This window comes from Oryctolagus cuniculus, chromosome 18 (assembly GCF_964237555.1).
Source record: "Oryctolagus cuniculus chromosome 18, mOryCun1.1, whole genome shotgun sequence".
In the NCBI taxonomy this organism is placed as follows: Eukaryota; Metazoa; Chordata; class Mammalia; order Lagomorpha; family Leporidae; genus Oryctolagus; species Oryctolagus cuniculus.
Window position 1 is genome coordinate 40,445,108 of NC_091449.1, and position 22,662 is coordinate 40,467,769.

General features: G+C 42.0%; 1 protein-coding gene across 2 annotated transcripts in view; it reads left to right on the forward strand.

The window, feature by feature from the left end:
- NUP93 (nucleoporin 93) overlaps positions 1-22,662 on the forward strand; it is a 120,838-nt gene that overhangs the window by 47,021 nt on the left and 51,155 nt on the right. The window contains exon 1 of one of the 2 annotated variants that reach the window (XM_008257318.4): positions 13,714-14,062. The exons of the other annotated variant lie outside the window; for it this stretch is intronic. The gene's annotated coding sequence lies outside the window, so the exon portion shown is untranslated. Of the gene's footprint in view, positions 1-13,713; positions 14,063-22,662 lie in introns of those variants that run through there. 2 annotated transcript variants of the gene reach the window in all.

Below are 22,662 nucleotides of genomic sequence, written 5' to 3' on the forward strand. Positions count from 1 at the left end.
TCAGTAGCAGGGCCAGACATGAACCCCAGCACTCGATCCTGTAGGGGATGCAGGTGGGTGTCTGCACCAGTGCACCAATGTCTACCTCCTCTGGGTTTTTATTTTCACTTGTAAACTAAGATTTCTATAGTAAAGGAGTGAATTTTCAGGATGTATTTGAAGGAGCAAGGCTAGTGGAAGCATAAAATAGAGTATAATTGATTGTTCATTTAGAGGACAAAGAGTAGAAAGCCCACAGTGCTGGAGGAAGATGTGCAATCTTTTGAATGGATGTAATAGGCATTACTCACATTGACATAAGCTTAGTAGCTGGTGCATCTGTCTAAACCTAGATCCAAATGCCTGCTGCTATGGAGTGTTGCAGGAAGGCCAGACCTGTTTCATTCGTTTATCTCTAGGTGCTAGCTTTTTTGCCGTAGTTTTCTACTTGCTGAGCTGTCAGTTTAATTCACTCTGTAAAGCTCAGCCTGTTATTTTTCAGGTTTGCTGCCCTACAGGTACATGGTACAGGATTTCTGTGAAATCCTGGAGCAGTTTTTAGTTTTGAAATGCTCAGGCTTTGTGCTTGTGAAAATAGGTTGTGTTCAGCTTCTTGCTCGATCATCTTTTGTTTTGTTTTGTTTTGTTTTTGAAGCTGAGCTAGGGTTAGAAGGATGATGCTAGAAGCAATTTAAAGGACATATCATTTTTACTGTAATACTGAACTATTGATTGTTGACTTATTTGTAGGTTTAATGCAGACCCATTTCCTTACTTAGCGTCTGACTGGCCATTAAGCTCTGGCAGTGTGCCGGAATGTTGAAATCTTGTATCACATAATATGATTTGCCTGTCTAAGGGTATTATAAGTATTTGGTTTTAAGACATAGACAAAGCCCTCGGCTTTGTGTATATACTCCAGAATCCAGGAAGGATTTCTCTGCAGCAAAAGTACTGACTTCTAGGAGACAGCATAAAAGTGAATAGCTGACATTCAGTGGAACATTAATGCCTGACAGCATCAAATGGCTGTTCTTTGGTCCAACTGATTCTTTTTTTTTTTTTTTTTTAAGATTTATTTATTTGAAAATTACACAGAGAGAGGAGAGGCAGAAGGAGAGGTCTTCCATCCACTGGTTCACTCCCCAATTGGCTTCAATGGCTGGAGCTGCGCTGATCCAAAGCCAGGAGCCAGGAGCTTCTTCCGGGTCTCCCACGCAGGTGCAGGGGCCCAAGGACTTGGAGCCATCTTCTGCTGCATTCCCAGGCCATAGCAGAGAGCTGGATTGGAAGTGGAGCAGCCGGGACTGGAACTGGAGCCCATATGGGATGCCAGCACTGCAGGTGCAGCTTTACTTGCTAAGCCAGCCCTTAACTGATTCTTAAAAACAAATGCAGACTAGCGTAACAGAACTGTGAAGAAGACTAAGGAGGGAACTGAAAAAGGGTAGTGGTAGGGATGTAAGAGCAGGTCACAGGTCAGCACTCCTTCGTGTAAGCGGCCCTCAGCATTTGCCTGGTACCAGCTTCCTTACATGGAGTTGAAATTAGAATCTAGCTAATCTAGAAAGAGCAGGGTTGTAGCTCAGAGTTGGAGAAAAGTAATTATTGGTTACAAAATTTTTTTTTTCATTCTCTTTCAAAGCATGGACACATCTTAACTGAAAGAGTTAAGGCTAAGAGAATGAGATGACAAAAGAGACATTAAATCTGAAATTTTGAGAGTATGTACTCCCTTCATCATAAAAATAAGGCATACTTCATTAAAAAAAAAAATTGAAAAGTAGCTCCCTGGTAGAGTTATTTGACTGCTATGCTGCCCTTCAAGTTGTTAGATAGCCACCGTTAGGGGAGTGTTGAGCTGTGTTTGCACTGTATATTTGAAACTTTGGATCATCTTGTTTGAAATGACAAGGAAAATTGATGTTTCAGCAGAGAAGTGAAGGAGTAGTACATGCAGCACGTATTAGGAGTAGGTTATAAAATGGCCCTTGTTGCTCAGATTCGGTCAATTCCTGTAAAGGTAGATGCCAACTTTTCCTTGATTCTACCATGGAGAAGATTCCTAATGTGTGGAAAGGGACCTGAGACATTTCAGATTTCATTACCTTATTTCATTACGCCCCTCAAACCATTTGGAAGGCTGGCTATTGAGAAATTCTATGACTTTGTCCTAATTTGGAGGATTTAGGGGAAAGTAACAGGCCAGGAATTTTGTGTGTGCCTCGAGGGGCGCATCATCATAATCCTGTGCATAGTACTCTCCAGTGAGCTTTGTTTATCGCCCTCTTGTTCCTGGCTGCTGCAGCGTGGAGGCCTGTGTTAGCATCATCTTCATTTACATAGAAGGGAAAGAAATTAAGACTAAGACTGATTAGTTCTTCAGAGGTGGAGGTTGGACCCAGATAATTCTTAAAACCATGCCCTCTCTTATTTTCATCCCTTGCTGAGGAAGGTATCAAGTGGTAAACCGGTTGGGTGAATTCCATATTCTCTCACTGCTCCTTGAGTTTCTTAATGCTTTATACCCCTCAGACCTTTTCTTACCTGTTTTCTCTGGAGCGACATCTCCATTCCTTTCTATGTATGTAAATCCATTGTAGGGCTGACAGTGCTGCTTTAGAGAATGATTAGGCCTTATTGGCTTCTCTGCTCTGAGTGATGACAAACCTCTTTTTCCATCTGAGGTGTCTGGAACAGAGATGCAGATGTTTGTCATTGCTGCTGATACAATTTACTGCTGTCTCTCTTTATGTGAAGGGGCCTGGGCTTCTTGGGATCCGGGACACTGGAGGCCATCAGCTGGGTTTCTGCTGTTTTTTGGTCATTGCTGCCAAACAAATGCTGAGTGGCAAACTGGAACAAATGCCACGTTTTGGAACTTGAGGTACTAGAAGTCAGGGTTTAGAGCAGATTAGGGGAAAGGTTTTTGTGTTTTGTTTTTGCTACTTTTTTGTCTATTATTTTACCCTAAATCAATCCTTTCTTCCTTGTCCCCACCTTCCCTCTTTTCTCTTCTTTTTTTTGCTTGTCTTTTCTCCTTTAGTTTTTTAATTCTGGCTTTCCTTCTGCCCTTTGCTTCCCTCTCTTTTTCACCTGCTGCCTCAGCCCCTGATATGATCAAGAGCTATCATTGTGAAGGGGAATGTACCTGATCCCTCAGAGATACTTGGGCAGAGGAAGGATAGGGAACATTGTTGGGTAGGGTTTAATTCCTTTCTCTGATCAACTGTCAACTGTGAAGTCATGGCTGCTAGACTGGCTTGTGAAGCTTGGCAGTGTGGACCCACCGAGGCTGTCTCTCTGGATTAAGCCCTGCTGGGTGTGAGGTTGAGGTGGGCCAGTGGGGAGACTAGCTTGGTGGGAGATGGTCTTTGCTGGGCACCGCCAATGGGCTTCCTCAGTTCCCCACTGCTGCACATACTTTCATTGTTGTATTTTCTGTGTCTGCAAAACCCAAATAACTGGAACTTAATTTATCATCTAGCTAACTTACTTATGTTTTGCTCTTTTAATTGGTACCCTGAAGTGCATTTCCTTGTTTTGGGCCCTCACCAACTACTTCTGCTATTTTTTTTACTTGTGATTTTTAGTGTCTGGTTCAGATTGGTATTGAGGGTCTATGTGAGTATTCTGTTATTGTAGTAACATAGTAAACTGACAGTTACATTTCTGTTGTTTTTTGAGGATTGATTACATTACCAAGTCCTTAGTTGATGGGAAGATAGGGAAGAAAATGACCAAAGAAAGAGTTTCCTGGTTTAGGAATGACGTCATAAATCAGTCTGCGTCCCAGTCTTATATGTATGTACTCTTCACCATTTGTTAATTGTTTATCCTGCTCTCTCTTTTGGAGGGTGGGCAGTGTTATGAAATAGACCTGTCTTGGAGCAGCAAACGCACTACAGAGCCCTGCAGACATCTAGGTATCTGGGTTCTCCACAGGGGAGGGAAGACAGTCGGGAACCACAGAGCTCCTCTTTATATTTTATTAACTTTGGGCCTCAGACTCACTCCTTTCTCCTTCTCCATTCCTCTTTATCTCTGCCATTGACAGCGAGAAGAAATCTTTTGTCCAGTGGTCTAAAGTGTGCCCAGACCATCAGCATTTGTGAGAAATGTGAAGTCTCAGACTGTACCTCAGAAGGACTGAATCCAAATCCCTAGGGATGGGGCCCTGCCCATCTCTTGCAAGCCCTCCAATTTGAGATCTGCTAGATCCAGTGTAGGTAAACCCTGCTTTTCTGGGCATCTGTGCCGACTCACAGTCTGTCCACCTGTGGATGAACATCACCAGACAGCTATAGCACCAGCCTGCTAAGCAGTTGATCTTATAAATGTTTGAGTCCTAATACATTTGTAGCCTCCTTTGTTTTCTCTTTGCTTTATCAAGGACATAGTAGCCAATAAAATGAATGATTAAAACTTAACGTATAGTAGGGGCTGGTGTTGTGGCGTAGCAGGTTAAGCCACTTCCTGTGAAACCTGCATCCCATATGGCCTCAGTTCGAGTCCTGACTATTCTGCTTCCTACCCAGCTTCCTGCTAACATACCTAGGAAAGCAGCTAAGCTGGCCAAGTCCCAGCCATTGTGGCCATTTGGAGAGTGAACCAGCAGATGAAGATCTCTGTTTCTGTGTCTCTTCCTCTGTAACTTTGCCTTTCAAATAAATAAATTAATTAAAATAAACTTAGATATGTTTAAAAACTTAGGACATATAACTTGTCAATGATAATTTTTTTCACCACGGAGGTATTGAATGTGATAGTGGGACAGTAGCTCAGAGTACACTGCCTGACAAAGAGTCAAAGCCCAGAGGAGAATGAAGACGAGAGGGAGATACAAGAAAAGGAAGTAGTGGGGGATTAATAATCCCATCTTGGTTAATCATCATTATCCTCTCTGATTGCTGTGAGCGGATGTGCTATTGCTTCTGCAAATGTTAATAATTCATGGATGGACGATGCCAAAAGAAGGCCTTAAATCTGGTGTCTCAGCAGATAAAATACACTGTCTGCCATCTGCAGGAGCCAGGAGAGATGAAAGATGGACTTGCTGTTTTTATTCATTAACCTGATTTCTTCGGCCTTTCTCCCCAGCTCCTCTTATTCTCATTTTGTATACCTTTACATTTGTATCTTTTCTTTCTAAGTGCCCTCCCTCTTTAAGTGGGTGCTGGGGATCTTGGGTCTACTGTTAATGACATTAGGTTTTACTTTTCTTTAACTGCTAGTGACAGCAGATGTCATGAGAGAAAGCAGAAAGGCAGAATAACTATTTCCTTGGAAATGTCTAAATCAGTCTGCATGTTTGAAAAATATTAAAATGTACAAATTTTCAGTCTGTTTTAGAAATCATGTGAAATGGCTTCTCTTTGCTTTGAAGAATAATCTTATTGGTATAGGCAGTTGAGGATAGCCATGGTATTACTTCATACTACTCTGGTAGTGTTTTCCATCTCACATAGTGGGAAACTGAGCCATGAGGTGAGTGACTTGTCTTTCATTACCTAGAACCCAGTTGTTTTGACTCCGACTTCCGGATGCTTTCCATTGAGACTCTCTTACCACTGGGGAACTGTGTGGGTACTTTTCCAGACATGAGGAACATGTCACCAGTTAAATTCTAAATGAAAGTTTGCCCAGAAGCACCGAAGCTAGAAAAGGCTGTTGACAGTCAATAGTTGGGTAGACATTTCTAGAACTTCTGAATTTCAACCCTGAACAGCATATAGGTTCCCATGTGTGATATGTTGAACATCCTGAATGGGTACAGTGTAGTCCTCATTATTATTATTATATTGTAGGTTTTAGTTTTACTGGGGTTGGTGGGGGCAAGGTAGATTTGGTTACTTGAAATGTTGCAATATGGACTTAAGGCTGTGAGATGGCAAAGTACAGTAGGACTGGAAACATTTTTGTCTCTTCAACAGTTGCTGGAGGACTTGGTGTTAAGAAGTGTGTTAATAGAGGCAGGCATTTGCCCTAGTGGTAAAGACTGCTTAGGACGCCGGCTTATGGTATTCGAGTTCTGGTTCTGGCTCTTCTCTGACTCTAACTTCCTGGTAATGTGTACCCTGAGAGGCAATGGCGCAGGTAGTTGGGTCCCTATCACCCATGTGGAACTGAATTCCCAGATCCTGGCTTTGGCCTGGCTCAGCCTCATCTGCTGCAGGCACTTGGGGTAGTGAACCAGTAAATGGGAGCCCTCTCCTGATTGTCTCTTTCCCTTGATGTCTCTCTCCTTCTGTGCCTCTCAAATTAAATAAATATTTTTAGAAGTATGTTAATCAAACTGGATCATTGTTTTTAAAACCATTTCCACCATGTCCTTGTTGGAAGACTGGTAGGGAGAGCAGATTTTTAAGTCAGCCTATTTTTTCCAGGAAAAAAAAAAACCTTTAGAATTGCAGATCCCTGTGTCCCTATTTTAGAGATGAGAAGAACACAGTTACAGGGATAAAAACCAAAACTTAACATGGTATTTTATTTTTTAAAGATTTATTTATTTATTTATTTGGAAGGCAGAGTTAGAGAGAGGCAGAGACAGAGAGGTCTTCCATCTGCTGGTTCACGCCCCAGATGGCCACAGTGGTCGGAGCTGCGCCAATCTGAAGCCAGAAGTCAAGAGTTTCTTCTGGGTCTCCCACGTGGGTGTGGGGGCCCAAGGACCATCTTCTACTGCATTCCCAGGCCATAGCAGAGAGCTGGATGGGAAGTGGAACAACCAGGACTCTCACCGGTGCCCATATGGGATGCCGGCACTGCAGGCAGTGGCTTTACCTGCTACACCACAGCGCTGGCCCCTAACATGGTATTTTATAGGGCATTGTAAATTCCTGGTGTCTACCCAAGGCTGTTGAGGTTGTTTGTGCGGCCCTGAAGTGATGGGGGAGGAAAAGCAGAGGCCCCTCTCCCCTCCTCTCCCTTCATGAAGGACCAGCATCCCACTGGTCATCACAGTGTTTTCTATTTCACAGTGTTTTCTGTGTAAGCTAATTTGGCTGAGTGTTGTTATTTCTCATTTAATGTTCGCTTTGATTATTTTCTATAGTTTCTTCTTAAGGTTTGTATCCTTGAATATAATTTTATTACCTCTTGGTGCCAGATTTTATTTATCACTTTGAAGAATGCTGTATTCAATTTTATAGTAGGGATTAAAGAAAAAATAGAGTCCTGCCTGCAGTTTTCCTGCATGGAAAAATTTCTAGACTGGCATTTAGCAGAGCAATCAAAACACTGTTTTGGGGAGATGAGTATTAGGTACAGCGGGTTTAAGCCACCACTTGAGAAGCTCACGTCCCATATTGTGTGTGGAAGTGCCTGGGACTAAGTCCAGCCTCCTCTTCTGATCCAGCTCTCTGCTAATACGCCTGGGAGGCAGCAGGTGTTGGCACATGTTCTTGGGTCCCTGCCACCCAGGTGGGACCAGATGTAGTTCTTGGCTCCTGGGTTCAGCCTGGCCGAGCCCTAACAATTATGGACATTAGAGGAGTGAACCAGTGGATAGGAGATATCTGTCTCTGTCACTCTCTGCCTCTCTACCTTTAAAATTAGAGACAGAAAAGAAAGAAAACAAAAAAAAAAAAAATTTGTGTATGTCAGTGAAGATAACAGTAGCAATATGAAGGACACTGTTTTAATAAGAAAATCCAAACTTTGAATATCTGGATTTACAAAAGAAATTTTGGGATGATTTAGTAGTTCTTCAAATCACAATGTCCCTGCTGAATTTAAAATACGTTGTTTAAAAGAATTCTATTTACACTAAACCTGGCAAGAAATACATCTGTTGTGTAAAGTACATGAGTAACAAGAGTTAGCAAGCCAGAAGTCATTCGTTTGCAACCATCATCATCCCCGTGTACTAACTTAACATTCCTTAAGATCCAGAGCTCCAGCACACATTCAGACAGTTTTTCACAGGATGGTGTTGCACAGTGCTGTGCAAAGAGCTCTGTGCAGAAGCCAGAGAGCCAGATCCTGGCGCTAAAGTCACTGTCTGACCTCAACCATAAGCTGAGTTTCTCTGCACTTTATTTTGTTAGTCTGTGTGCCACATGGGAAATGCCCTTAAAGTTTTATGGTTCTGAATCTGATGGGTCTTTATTATTTCATTGGTTTTTATTGTCGTTGAACTACTTGACATATTCTGACAGTTCTTGCTGAAAGTGTCATTTGTGTCCTTTTTCAGTACAAAGGTTCAGTAGATATTGGGAGTGTGTGTGTGTATTTGTGCGTGCACGCGCATGCGTGCATGAGAGAAAGACAGACTAGCTATCAGGAAGAGAACCCTCATTCCGAGTTTCTGCAGCCCGAGAGGCTACCTTACCTGCAGTGAATCGTCCCAGAGGTCTATTTGAGGAGCATGCTTCCGCACGCCTCCTCTCCCCCCATTTTGATCTGCTCATGTTCATAACTGCTTTTCCTGGGGAACTGCTTGTTGCAAACATGTTAAGGTAAAGTAGAGTCCCTTTTACCAGGTGAATTGATTTTCCATCCACCCTTTTTGGCTTGTAGTCACAGCAAAGCCTCCCTGGGGTGGCTTCTTGAGTCAAGGAGAGCTTTCTTTTCCCTGTTCCTTCTTGACCTCTGGGCAGACTAGTCTGAGTAAGAGCAAGAGAAAGTGAGCCTTAATTTGTTTCACTGTTTAATAAAGACATGCAGAAATCTCTTTTTTTTTTTTTTTTTTTTTTTTACTGACCTAATTCTAGTGTTCCTCACTTGAAACAGTGTTCAAGATAAAATGCACACAATAAATGAGAAGCCTCCTTTTTCATTCTCAGCTGTTGTGATATAAGGACAGATGAGCTGACTATGTCACACCCCCTGACTTTGGGCTAAGATCTTCACATTTTCCCTGAAACTATTGGCTCTATATACATTTGAGAAGGAGACTGACTTTGGGAACTGGATATTGTTGATAAGGAAGGTTAGTCACAAAGAAGAGTTTGGGGCCTCTGCATATTGACCAAGAACCACCTAAGCTTCTGTCTTAGTATCTAAGGTTAGAATTAATCTCAGGAAGCCAAAGAGCTGTGAAAGAACAAACAACAAGCAAAAGTATTATTTAGCTCCCCTTCAAATAATTGCCTGCATTTACCTGGGTGGGGCCTGGTGAATGCTAATGAAAATCAGTGAAGTGGTTTTGTTGAGTGCCCATTACGGACAGCACTGTGCTAGACACTGAAGATAATTAGAATAATATAAATTCTAGATACTGCCCTCGGGGAAACTCCTCGTCATTGCCTGGAGAGCAAAGACTAACTGCAGCAGAATCAACATCAACATGTCTAAGACAGTGAAAAGTGACAGGCTAAGTCAGGAGTGTCAGGCATTTTTTTTTTTTTTTACAGGTAGAGTTATAGGCAGTGAGAGAGAGAGAGACAGAGAGAAAGGTCTTCCTTCCGTTGGTTCACTCCCCAAATGGCTGCTATGGCTGGCACTGTGCTGATCCGAAGCCAGGAGCCAGGTGCCTCTTCCTGGTCTCCCACGTGGGTGCAGGGGCCCAAGCACTTGGGCCATCCTCTACTGCCTTCCTGGGCCACAGCAGAGAGCTGGACTGGAAGAGGAGCAACTGGGACTAGAACCCAGTGCCCATATGGGATGCTGGCACCGCAGGCGAAGGATTATCCAAGTGAGCCACTGTGCCGGCCGAGTGTCAGGCAATTCTAAATACTGTGGGAATTCAGAAGAGACAAAAGGGGTAATGATGACTGAATTGGGGGCGGGGTAGTTGGGGGAAGACCCCCTGGAACAGATGGGACCCAAGTGGACCTTGAAAGATGAAGTGGGTTTTGCTTGCAGGAAGTGAAAGAAGAGGATATGAGACTAACTATAATAACCTTAACAGATATCTGGGGGGGGGGGGGAGTAGAAGTTACATGCTAGGAAGTAAAATCTTTCAGGGATGGTGATCAGATGTGGAAGGAGTGGCTGCTAAGTAGTGGAGTCTAAGTGACAGGTGCTGTTGCAAGTTTGGAGCAGGGAATGTTGGGAAGAAAAGAGGGAGGGTATGATGACGCTTACAGAAGCTGGGCCAGTGGTAGAGTAAATACCTGCGGAGATGCTATTCAGAGGCAGCTGCAGCAGTCCCACAGAACTAGGGTGGAAGGTGAGAAAAGGGAATAAAACAGCTGCCACACTTGGTGCCTCATGGGCTTAAGAATGTTGAGAAATAATGCAAGGCGTGGAGCAAGGAGGAGGACTGGTGCTTTTAGTTGAGGCTGAGAATTTAGGAAGATTAACTAGATAGAAAGTTGAGGTTTCGTTTCAGTTTCTAAGGATCCGGCAAGAAACGCTGTGCAAATGCCCCAGAAGCATGAGAGATAGGGTAAACGGTGCTGCTCAGAAGAGAGCTCCAAACACTTGCAGAGCCGCTGGCCTAAGAGGTACGAGTGTGGCAGTAGAAATGAATGTTATGGAAGGGGAAATGTACTGCATGAGGCAGACTGCCAAATCCCAGTGAGAGAGGAGCCAGGAGGATGTTGGTGGGAGTGGGCTGGGAAGGGGACCAGGGCCCAGCTGTGTGTCAGAAAGCTGTGGGGTTCAAGGTTGTGGGGAGTAGTGGCACAGCCTCATGTGTCCTCTCATTCTTTACTCTCAAAAGCACTGAGCCACCAGCAGTATGACTTGTTCTTCCCAGTAACCCAGTGAACCTGGCAGGAGATAGAGCAGAGACCACCACAGAGCTTCTGGGGTGAAGACCTCCATATGGTCAGTGTTCCAGAGAATCTCCCATCGCTCACTTGGATATGATTTTACCTGGCAGTTATCTCAGTTCTACCTGAACCAGTGACTGCAATGACTTCCTTTTTCTATTCTGTAATCTTGGGGTTTGTGTATGGAAGCCCGCTTTTATGCCTTATATTAGTAAATGCCGGAATGAATTTTCGGCCATTTTCTCTGCTTTCATTTTTGGTACCTAGTGCTATATAAAAGCCCAAACACAAAATTAAACAGTGGGCTACCAGACACTTAGGATTGGGTACCCTCATGTTCAGTTAGTGACAGAACAAGTAGAGAAAAACCTCCTTTGTAAGGTGGCTTCTTTCCAGTGTTTTTATTACCTCCCCATGCATATTCCAGCATCCCACGTCTAAAGGCAGACTAGTAGCACTGCTCAGTCCCTCTGCTCTGAGATCCATCACAGCCACGATGTACTGCAGCTCCAAGCCCTCTCCTCTGGCTTCCTTGGAATAGTCCTAGGTTGAGGGAAAAGTAGGAGGGGGGAGGGGAGTAGGCTTTATTCTGTCATAAGGAAATTTACTTGTTGGCAGCACAAAAGAGGGAAAATGTCTTCACAGTGACTCAGTGGAGCTCTTTTATTTTTTGTAAGTAAATAAAGAGGGTTTTCCCACTCCCCTGTGGTGAACCTCAGAAGTCTCCCTCAGGAATAGGTTTTACATTGGTAAAATGGTTTGACTTTAACCACATTTGAGTCTTTAGGTTCTTTTTTTCTTGCCCTTTCCATCCCCAGGTGGAGGCTTCTATGCTGCATATCCACTGTGCTCCAATACACTATTTATTTGATCAGAAACAAAAGAGTTTGCTTCTTGTACTGGTTCAGAGAGAGATCCCCCAGGATTGTCTTTTGTTCAGTAATTGGAGCATAAACTGAGCCTGGTTAATTTCAAAGCTACCCCGAGTACACGCTTTCCTTTCCCTACCTTCCTGGTGCACTTTGTGAGCTGTTAGTGGTACCTTGTATTTGGGTCTAGAACAAAAACTTGAATTCTTGAATGTTAGCTATGACTACTGCGACATCTATTATGGCTTTGAATAGCACTGTTGGTGCAGTTAATTTTAAGTTAGGGTAAGAAACAAAACTAGAAAGGTCTTCAGTTTCATGGTACTTGTTAACATATGTACCTCCAAAGTATGCATGGTACTATCACAATGAATAAAACAAAGGAAATCATGGGTTGATTTTTATGTTAGTGACATGAGTTCTTGCATCGTTCTTCACTGTTCAGATATCAGTATGTTTTTTCTGTGTTCATTGTTTTTAGTTTGGTTGGGTTGTTTGTTTGTTTTTGACAGGCAGAGTTAGACAGTGAGAGAGAGAGAGAGACAGAGAGAAAGGTCTTCCTTCCATTGGTTCACCCCCCAGATGGCCACTACAGCCAGTGCACTGCGCCGATCCGAGCCAGGAGCCAGGTGCTTCCTCCTGGTCTCCCATGTGAGTGCAGGGCCAAGCACTTGGGCCATCCTCCACTGCCTTCCTGGGCCACAGCAGAGAGCTGGACTGGAAGAGGAACAACCGGGACAGAATCCAGCGCCCCAACCGGGACTAGAACCCGGGGTACCAGCGCTGCAGGCGGAGGACTAACCTAGTGAGCTGTGGCACCGGCTGGGTTGTTTGTTTTTATAAGGCAGAGATGTAGAGGTGTCTGGAGCATCTTGACTCTGGGCATTTATTAGCAAAAGTTCTGATGTAAGAAATAGCAGATAATTATATTAGTTGCTTTTCTTTTAAAGCAACAAAGTCTGTACCTTGATTCTTCTTAAAAATGATGAAGGTAGATGAATAACAACCTTAAGTAAGCAAATTCTAGATACTAAATAGTACATATTTATAAAAGGAAAAAACGGAAATTGGCAAATATCATGTGTCTTTAAGGTTCTGCAGTGTAGGTGTTGGTATTGCAACCCACGGTTTGCAGAGTTAGGGATTATGGTTTTTGTTTGAGAAGACAGAATGTTTTTTCCTCTCAATTTTTCTTTTGCAATCTGCACCATAATGATGGCCCACTACCTGCCTGGCCTGACTTTAATCATCTGGTGCCTGGGTCTTAGTGCGATTTCATCTTTGCTTTTTTTCTCAGCTTTCCTGTAATTGCACAGTTGTTTGCTGCATTGAATTCCTTTTGTGACAATGAAAAACACATATTAGTATGTAATGTAGTCTTTAATTTTCAAGTTATACATTGAAACATGGAGGGAAAAAATCTCTTTCTGAGGAGCACTTTGTGTTAGAATGGGAATATTCATTACTTACACATCATATATTTTCCCCTAAATGTTGTACAAAGAAGTGACAGTTGAGCCGAGCATATGTTAATAAAAGGTCTGCATTTTCCTGTATCACTGACAGTTTCATTGGCTGTATATTCCTGAAATGCAAATAAACCCCTGTTCTGTTCAAAGCTATAATTAATCTGAATAGTTATTTTCAACAGTATCAGAATCTTTTAACTACTAAGAAGCAAGATATTTAAGATGGTGAATTTACTGTTCTGTTTGAAGGACAGTCCAGTTGACAAGGGCACAATGATCTGAGCTGCTTCATACATCGGAGCTACATGTTCTGTAGACTAAAATGGCAGAATCTGACTGCTGCTGTAGAAAATCTTTTAACTATCATTTATTTTAGCATCGTGGCATGTGCAAATTCCTGCTGCTCAGTTAAGGGACCAGCTTCACAACTGGTGTCTCAATCTGTGGCCACAGCACTGCATCACAATGCAGCAAATGCATTTTCCACATTAACCAAACATGACAGCTGAAGCGATTATTAACCATGCAAGATGTCGGAAGTCATCAAAAATTCACATCAGAGTAATTGCAGAGGCTTGGGTCGAGGGGAAAAAGAAGTATCATAGCATTCCTTGCCTACATGTTGTCTCTCCCCCTCTTAAATCTTAACTTGGTACAGTCCGTTAACAATAAAATACCCTTCGGTAACCTATAAACTGTTACTCCCATCAGTTTGTGCTTTCAAACTGATGGCTGACTTCTCTGAATTTATGTAGAGCACCATGGATGGTGGTGCTCCGTTCTGGGGGCTGCAGTGCACCCTTTTAAAGGGGACTCTGCGACCTCATTGTCTAGTTGGACTCTTTAGTGCTTCAGTCATAACAGCACTTGGAAAAGGCTTGTTCTTTTCCTTTTTCTTCTTTCTCTGTCTTCCTCTTTTCTTCCTTCTGTCCTCCTCTCCCTCCTCCCACCCCCACCCTGCAATTCAGGCAGTTTGGGGTGGGAAAAACTTGAGCTCTGATTCTGACAGAGCTCATCCCACACAGAAGGTATGGAAGAGCTGCAGCATCAGCCGGTCTGAAACTCCTTAATTTGGGAGCTGCAGGTAGGATTGCCTGTGTTTTATAAAAAAGTGATGAATAATGCACCCTGGTAAATAGAGTGAAACCATGTTGTTTCCATACCTCTGAGAGGCAAGGTCTTGGTTTGTTTAAAAATTGCAGATAAATTTGGTTCAGTTAACTCCTTTGATAGAAAAAGTACTTTGATTCTTCTAAGAATTGTTCAGATTTGTGCCTTGCCATTCTAATATTTTTCTTTAAAAAAAATCTGTTGGGTGGGGCAGAGAGATATTTGCTTCAAGACTTAAATAACTGATTATATAGGATTTTTGCAGGCTTTTATCTTTAATTAGCAAGTAGTGTGGGCTTTAGGATTTTTAAGAGATACATGTGAAGTATAGAATTCTTGTGTGAAATATGAAAATAGAATTCCTTTTCTCTACTAAAACCAGATTTTTTGAGATTGTAGGTGAGTGTGTGTGTGTGTGTGTGTGTGTGTGAATGACTGTGGGGAGGGGTGCCTTACTAAGGAATTCAGTCATTTATCTTTGGTGATTAGGGGAAAAGTACTGTTAGAGATATTTGGGGTTATCTCACAGGAAATGTTTTAGTATAGAAGAATTAAACAGTAGCACCAAAGATGTGGGTTCTTAAGTATTATCAAATGCTGGTAAGTTAAATTAAGATACTTCACTTATTTGTTAAATTCAGCCTCAAAAGGGTATGAGATGAGTCTTTCAAGTATATTTCCATTTTTTGGTGTGGAGAATGTGATTTGTTAAGTGAAATGAAAACTTCCTAAGTCGTGGAAGCCTTTTTTTTAGAGGCTGACAAAATGATAAATCTTGAGAAAATGCTCTCAATTCGGCATTAAAAACATCTTGTTTGTTGTCTTCCCTTAAAAACAACAAGAAAAGGTATGTTTAGTGTGTTTAATTTTTATCCCAAGGAATGTGTCTGTACTGTGGGACCTGTAGGATACGAACCTTTTTTTTTCTGAAGCAGACTTGGAAATTGCTCACCTAGTTGAGAGATTTAGTTCCCTTCTGAGATGTAGGACTTTCTTCACTCTTAACAATAGGAAGGCTTGAGAAGCTGTTAAGTGGGAAATGGAGGAGAACTGCTTAGGGAAGGGAGAAGAACTGTGAGGATTGGCTCCCCTTGACATTGGAGTCTGGATTTACCCACTACTAAGATTCCTTTAAAACTCTGACCCAGTGCAGCATTGCAAAGAATTGATTTCTGAGATGAGACAATGAGCTGTGGTTTGCATTTAGTAAAGATGGAGGAAACCTCTTACACTGACCCTGTTTGGGAGATGACTCAATTATCCGTGCCTTGGTACAGTTGCAAATTATTTTCCTTTGTCTGAAGTGGGTGGATGCCAGCGCTTCATCAGGGCTCCTTAATTTAATGTATGGAAAATGTCTCAGCCTCCATTTTTAACAATTAGCTGTATCATGGTTGAGGTGAACTGGATTCTGAAGGCAGCTGCAGGGCCATTTCATTTACATGAGGTCCTATGGCACGGGAGCTTTGTTGCTGTAAAACTCAGCAAATGAATTTGCACACTGTACACAAGAGTTCTCTAGGAGGGTGGAGAATGTTCCCAGGAAGAAAATGGAATCCTTTTGTCTACAGTGAGTATTTCTCATAATAGCGGCCAGAGGTTGACAATTTGTCTGTGGTTGAAAGGGCAAGATAGACTTTTAAAGAATGCTGCAAATATGAAAAGTGTAATACAGGTTCTCAGATGAATTTTTTTTATGTGTGAGCTAAAAACCAAGTATGATATATATACTTGAATTATGGTCATATGAGTAATTTTAGCAAATAATTTTAATTAATTATTCATTAGTAATTTAAGTTAATGAGAAGTATGAATTTATCACTGGTCACAGATGAAAATGACACTTGAGAGAAAAAAGAAATCTGAATATGCTAATTTTAAAAGAGTTCAGGCTTCTTTTCACTGTCTTGTTAAAATAGTGTTTTCCATTCCTGAGAAGAATTGCTGGATTTTAGTGATTTTGTTGCTATTGTTTTTTAAGGGGGGGGGGAGTCCATGTTAATGATCTATAATAATTGATTAAAATACATTAGAAAAAAATGTTTTGACAAAACAAGATTTTGTCCTCAAAGATTAGCAGATTGAGGCTTTTACTTTAACTCATGGGGGTAATTTTTAGTGCTTTCTGCTTCATTATTAGTTGTGACTTCAAAGCTACTTGTATAAAACTCTTATTTGTAGTTTTTAGCTTACAAATCTTGATTCTTAAAATTAGTTGGATTTGACTCGGCTTATTTCTTTGTTCCTTTCTGCTGTTATTAAGAAGAAACAAGCAGATGTTAACTTTGATTTGTGTGCTTATCTTTTAAAGGCTGACAAATTTCTGTCTTTTAACCCCTGAGGAATTTATAGTAAGTGTATTTTACAGTAAACTATACCATGAAGAATTTGCTCAAAATGCTTTAGTAGTTAAGAGTTGAATCTTCACGGAATTGGGTGTCTGAGAATACTTCTAACTTGATAGCAGATTTATAAAGCCAGCTGTTCTTCTAGGTCTCCTTGCACTAGCTGCTGCTGTTCATCCTAGTCACTGAATGCTGTTTTCTCTGATTAATAGACATTTAGAGCTAGGGAGAGAATGATTTCTTCACATCAGCCCTTTCATTGACATCGGAGGATTCAGTTGCTGTAAGCTCTGGTTGGATTCTTAGAAAGATTCCGTAAATCTGTGATACTAATAATATTAGCTTGCAGCCTAAGAGCCTAGATCTTAAAATAATTTTTAATCTTGGGTGAGGGCATCAGCATTCAATATATTGTTTTAGATATGTGGTCGAATGCAAAGGGATTCTTCTCCTGATTTTTGTACTGCTTGCACCTTGAAATAACAGTTTTAAGGCAGGATATTGGAACTCCATTTTGACTACAGCTTTGCTCACATAAAATGTTTGGTTGGATGGCGTGAGGAGTCAGAAAGCCTTCCACTGAAATTTTCGAAATACAACTTGGTTGAAGATTCTGGTGTCATTTCCTTTTGCTGAGTTTTTAATTCGATGTCTACTGAGTACATTTTTAGGTCCTCTTGGGAGGTAGCAGAGACCCAGTTGGTTCCTATTTCTTTGCCCCACCGTGATCTACTCAAGTTGGCTGCTGGTCTCCCCTTCCCAATACTTGCAGGGGGTTCTGAATCACTTCAGTCTGGAGGCTCTTCTGAAGTGTCAGAAATTGGGATTTTTTACTACAAAAAAATTCATATCAAACCTTTGATTGTTCTATAGATAAGCCGGCATGTGAGCCAGCCCTCTAGGAAACATTCCATGGCACTAAGATGGCAGTGAGGAAGGAGTAAAATGGCGTCAACAGGAACCCTGTGATAAGAGGTGGACCGCACGAATTATTTCCTTTCAATCAAATTTGAAGACATCTTTAGTATCACTGCCTTGCTGATTTACAGTTACTTTTTTAAGATTAAAAGGTAGAAATTTTGAGATTTTTTTTCCTGAAGACGCAATTAGCACTCACCTAGTTGGCTTTGAATGCTGTTTTTAAAAGAGATTGATGACAAATATGGTTAAAATAAAACTAAAGTGGATATTTTGTGTTCCTACTTCTAAGATTCTTTGCTTTGTATGGACACTTACTCCTGATACAGGATGTATTGTTAGGAATTGAAGGACAGTATTCTACTGCTTTATGTCAAGGTGAAACTAGCAGTCCTTTGAAAATAATGTTACTGCTCTCTGGTTTTCAGTCTAGTTCTTTGTGAGTTGTGGTCATGCTGTATATAAAATATATATGTTAGCATCCTTCAAAACAAAGCTTGTATTCTTTTGTGGCTCAAGGTATGGATTATTTTGCAATTGAACTATAGTTATAATGCTAAAGATACTCCCAATTTCTCACTTATTCCCACGTCTTATGAAGTTAGAATTTCTGGAGCTGGCTCTAGAATTTATGAAGTACAGTCAGCTCATCTTATGGTTAAGTAATGCAGAGTTCACTGCAGTTAAATAACTTTCTCAAGGTCATACATCTGGAAGGTGGTCAGTTTTGTCCTAAATCCAGACCACCTGACTCCTCATCTGTGCTGTAATGCGTCTCTGTCCGCATCTGACTTCGTTTCTCTCTTTGCGGACTCGCCAGTGACTTGCATCTAATAAACTGAGCTTTCAGCAGAGTCTGTCTTTGCCTCAGCAGCCTAGCTTAGAGATGTGCCTTTGCAGAAATGACTTACTGAACTGTCATTGGGCTTTTCTTAGGCCCGTGTTGAAGATGATACACACAAATTTGTCATTTTTTAAAACAAGCATTTAAAAATGAGGTTGAATCTGCAAGTTGAGCTTTTAGGTGTATCATGTTGGCTCAGCGTGAAGGGCGAAGTGCTCTTCTCCCAGGATGGGCAGGCAAGGTTGTTGACATTCATTCTCCTGTGAATGGGGATGGAACTGCGCATTCTGACGTGTCCTCTCAGCAGAGGGGCCCACAGCACATGGTTGTCCCTCTTTCCCCACTAAGAATGGGCTGGCTGAGAGGTTTACACTTCTTGTCAGTTTGGGGCTGTTTGTATTTGAAAGATGGTCTTGCCCTCTCTCTTTCTGTTGCTTGTATTTCCCACTCCAGCTTAGCCATGCTTCTTGATTTCCATACCTGAAGTGACAATGGTGAGTGGTGTGGTATTCCTCAGCTCTGACAGGGCAAAGTCAAAATGTTGCCAGAATTAATTAAGGTTTTAGGGAAGGTCTGAAATCACAGCCACTGTTAGCAAAGGAGTGGTTTGACAAATTCCATTGAGGACAATGTAAAGTTATAAAAGGGAAGGTCTCTTTTAGTGTTCTCCAGATTTTGGAAAAAATATTTGTTGAGTGAGAAGAAACTGCAGCAAAGCCAGAGCTTCCTTTTCAGTGACAGCCGTGATAGTTGTGCTCGGGTCCCTCAGCATAAGCGCTGCTGCATAGCAGGAGAGCTGCAGGGGAAATGACTGACACCGTGTACCAGCAGGGAATGAATAGGGGATATGGCTCCCAAACGGTGTCCTAACAGCACTCCTTGTGCTTGCTAAGTAGAACTCAAGGCTTAATCCCAAGCAAGTACTGTAGAAACCAAATCATTCTGGCAAAAGTCACTCGGCTCATACCTAACCAGCTCTGAGACCTGCCCTCTGCTGTCCTTTTTCCTCTCAGCGCCTAAGTCTTGCTTTTGTTTCCTTTTTCCAAAGGGAAAAAGACAGTGGGTCTGACAAAAATGAGGGTGTGTGTATGTGTGTGACATGTCCTTAAATAATACAGGAATACTTGTGTGGATTCTTTGGGGGTGGGGGGTTTGAGAATAATGGCCATGATCATGATAGGTCATTATTGATGCCTTCCCTTTTTATACTGCAATGCGGTTTTCATACCCAAAGTTCTTTGGATATGGACAAATCCATTTCCACAATGGAAATTGGTTCCCCAGAGTCACATAGAAACATTTTTATCATTCCTTAATAAAACCTTCTTATCTTTTCATCCCCTAAGAATGACTGTGCGATTAATACTGCTTTATCTATTCGTACTTTTGGGTGAGGAGAAGGCTCTGCTTGCTATTCCTGGAGATCAGATATACTTGGCACACTGTCAGTGGTCCAGTTGTAAACCTAGATTGCAAGTTTTCTCATTCTTGGGTCTCCAGAGTTTAGCTCTAGCAAGTGAGCTGGGCTTTTGGGGGGTAGGTAGGGGCGGGAAATAAAATGCTGAATTGTCCTTGCTTTTTCTCCTGGGGACACCTCAGCAGTCTGAGAGCAGTTGGCTGGCTGCCCTGCCCTCTTCCCTGCCCCATCCTGGAGAGAGAGGATGACCAGCAGGGGCCCTGCAACCGCATCGGGGCACATGGGGCACATCCTGCTGCATCATGGCCTTTTTTGCTAGCATGTGTGCTCTGGCTTGTTTGTTTGTTTGTTTGTTTCCTGGGAGTGGTGAGATAATAGCACTGAGCAAGTTATGTTCATCTCCCAGCCCTCTTGTGACCATGGGAGGAAAGGGGCTTCTAACTGAAAAGAATTTTTCCTCCCACACTACTACCCAGATGCCATCATTTATTATTTTACTCCTTTATATTATCCTCTCTGTGGGAAGTCTTCAGAACCTTTCAATAACTGAGCTGGATGAATTATTTTTCTTTCTGGTATGGCCTGAGAGAGGGGTAGCAAGTAACAAGAACACTGTGAAGCCCCTAAAAGGTGTGGAGCTGGCTTTAAGTGGCCCTCCCAGGGATGCATACCTTAACCAGGGTCATCTTCTAGTTCAGGAGAAGAACTATGTATGCTAAGTAGCCCCTGGTTCTATGCCTTGGTGTAGAATTAGGAAGAGACAGTTAGTGGGTATGCACCTGCGTTGTGCTAACAAGGAAGTGTGCAGTGCTCCTCTGTACCCTCTCTCCTGCACAGTAATGGTGAGTCCCCTGCCTCTCTCCCCACTACAGCTTTCCCGTCAGGAAAATGGTGACTTCTACCTTGAGTTTTCTTTCTTTACTCAGTGCTGAATCTTGGAACTTTGGTTTTTGTTCCATGGTAATTTCTTTCTCTCTCTCTCTCTCTTTCTCCTTCTCTTTCTTTTTTTTTTTTTTTTTCTTTTTCTTTTTCAGGGGAGCAAGGGATTGGTGACAGAGATCTGCTGAAGGCTGTTATGTTGACTTATGCTTGTGGCTTTCCCAGAAGGAGAAAGGACAGGGTGATATCACAGCTGTATTGACACACCCTTGAAGAGACCAAGCATGCGAGGCAGACGTCAGAAAGGCCTGTTTTGGGTGCAGGAAGGAGCACTGCCTAGTGCTATGTATTCTTGGGTTTAGAATTTTCTGTGCACATTGAGTTTTCTTCAACCTGTGAGAAGTTGTATACCACCCTGAAAGCCAGTTTGAATCATAGGAGCAAGTAATTTATTTTGCCTTAATGGACCGAAATCTATCACATAATTGTGTAACCCTTTTTAAAGCCCAGTTGCAGAAACCATGTTTGAAATGACACCCAGTCGCCTGACAGATGGCCTGGTGCCCACACTGCACCATGTTATTTCGCCAAGGTCTGCCACCTGTGGCTCCAGCACTGCCTGCAGTGCTGATGGATCAGCTGACAGGCAAATGGTGGAAATCCACCGCCACTGTCACAGCGTCTGCTGCCACCTGCTGAATGAGAGCGGCGAGGCTTTTGCATAAATGCACAGCAAGACATCCTGCAACAACATTAAAAATATATCACAATTGGTGGATGTCAGCTCTGCCTGCTAAGCATGCTGTCTGCCAGGGTATTTTTGAAGCTATGTATGAGATCTGTGAGTAGATGATTTAAAGTATTAAAATTTTGTAGAAAACCAGCAGTGGGACTTCCTGTGACTATCTGAGTAAAGAATAAAGGGCGGACTTGCAGAAGGAGAGTCAGTCTCTTAGGCCTTGTAAACTGACACTGTGTGTATTCTTACTTTGTTGCAGTCACAGTGATCTAATAATTAATCATGCTCAGGTCCCATTGAAGTTCTCCAACTCTTGAGAAAAAAATTTAAATTTCTCTGTTCATTTTCTGGGCTTTATCAGTAATGAACATCTCTTTGCTCTTGGAAAAGTCCTTGAGGCATTCTCAGTGTAGGCACCACAAAAGGGAGCGAATGAGAAGAGTGTCTACACCATCAGAGAAGCCTGGAGGCTCTCTGAGTGTTGGCAGGCTGTCTGTGGATCACCTGTGAAAACAGTGTCTTTCCTTCATCCTTTTGTGTTTTCTCCATAAGTAGAAGTTATACCTTTCTTGAAATTTCAATAAAGAGAAGGTTTCAGAAGAGTTCACACGCTTAGAAATTGGAGAAGAAAGTTTGGCAAAGGTCAAGGGAGTAGATATTTTACTCAGAATGAGCTGAGGTACAATACTGGGTACAACTCACACTCCTGTTTCTATAGGATGTGGACCCTTCTCCAGTGGCACTCATTAAAGTCCCAGTGAATATTCAAAGTACTTCCTGGAGTTCTTGTTTCATCTGGGGACAAGCAGATCCTTTATTGATCTTTTTCTTTTTAAAGTTTAGTTTTTTATCCATTTATTTTTCTTTCCTTCTTACTTTGCTCATTGTGCCACCGTAGTTATTGGTAGTGTCTTGCCAGTATTTTTCAACCACCCTAACCATTCTTATTGTTGCTGCTCACACTGTGTTAATACCGTTTTGATTTGGAGTGTCAAAAACAGATTTCCTGTTATGAACATTGTTTGTATTCAGTGAAAGCTGATTTAAGATTTTTCTAGCACCTGTCATGTATTTTTGTCAGATGCCTTCTAGTAAATGTTCAGTCCACTGTAGGTACTTCACTTTAAATTTTGACAAGTGGGTTGCTGGTTGGTCTGTTGAAGAAGAAAGACATGCAGTAAGTAAGTGCCCTCTTGTGTGTTGAGAGCCATGTACAATAGGGCTGTTGCTTAGTGGGACCATTCTTGACTCTGTTTAGTTCATGTATTTATTTACTTGCAGAACTTTTAGATGGTCTTCGCTGTACAGCAGATCACTTATTGTACATGGGAAGCAAAGAACTGTGAACAGAGACTCATTTCATGCTGTTTTCATGTTAGAAAGCAAATAAACTAAGAATTTGACCATTTTCAAAAGCAAACATCTTCTTCTA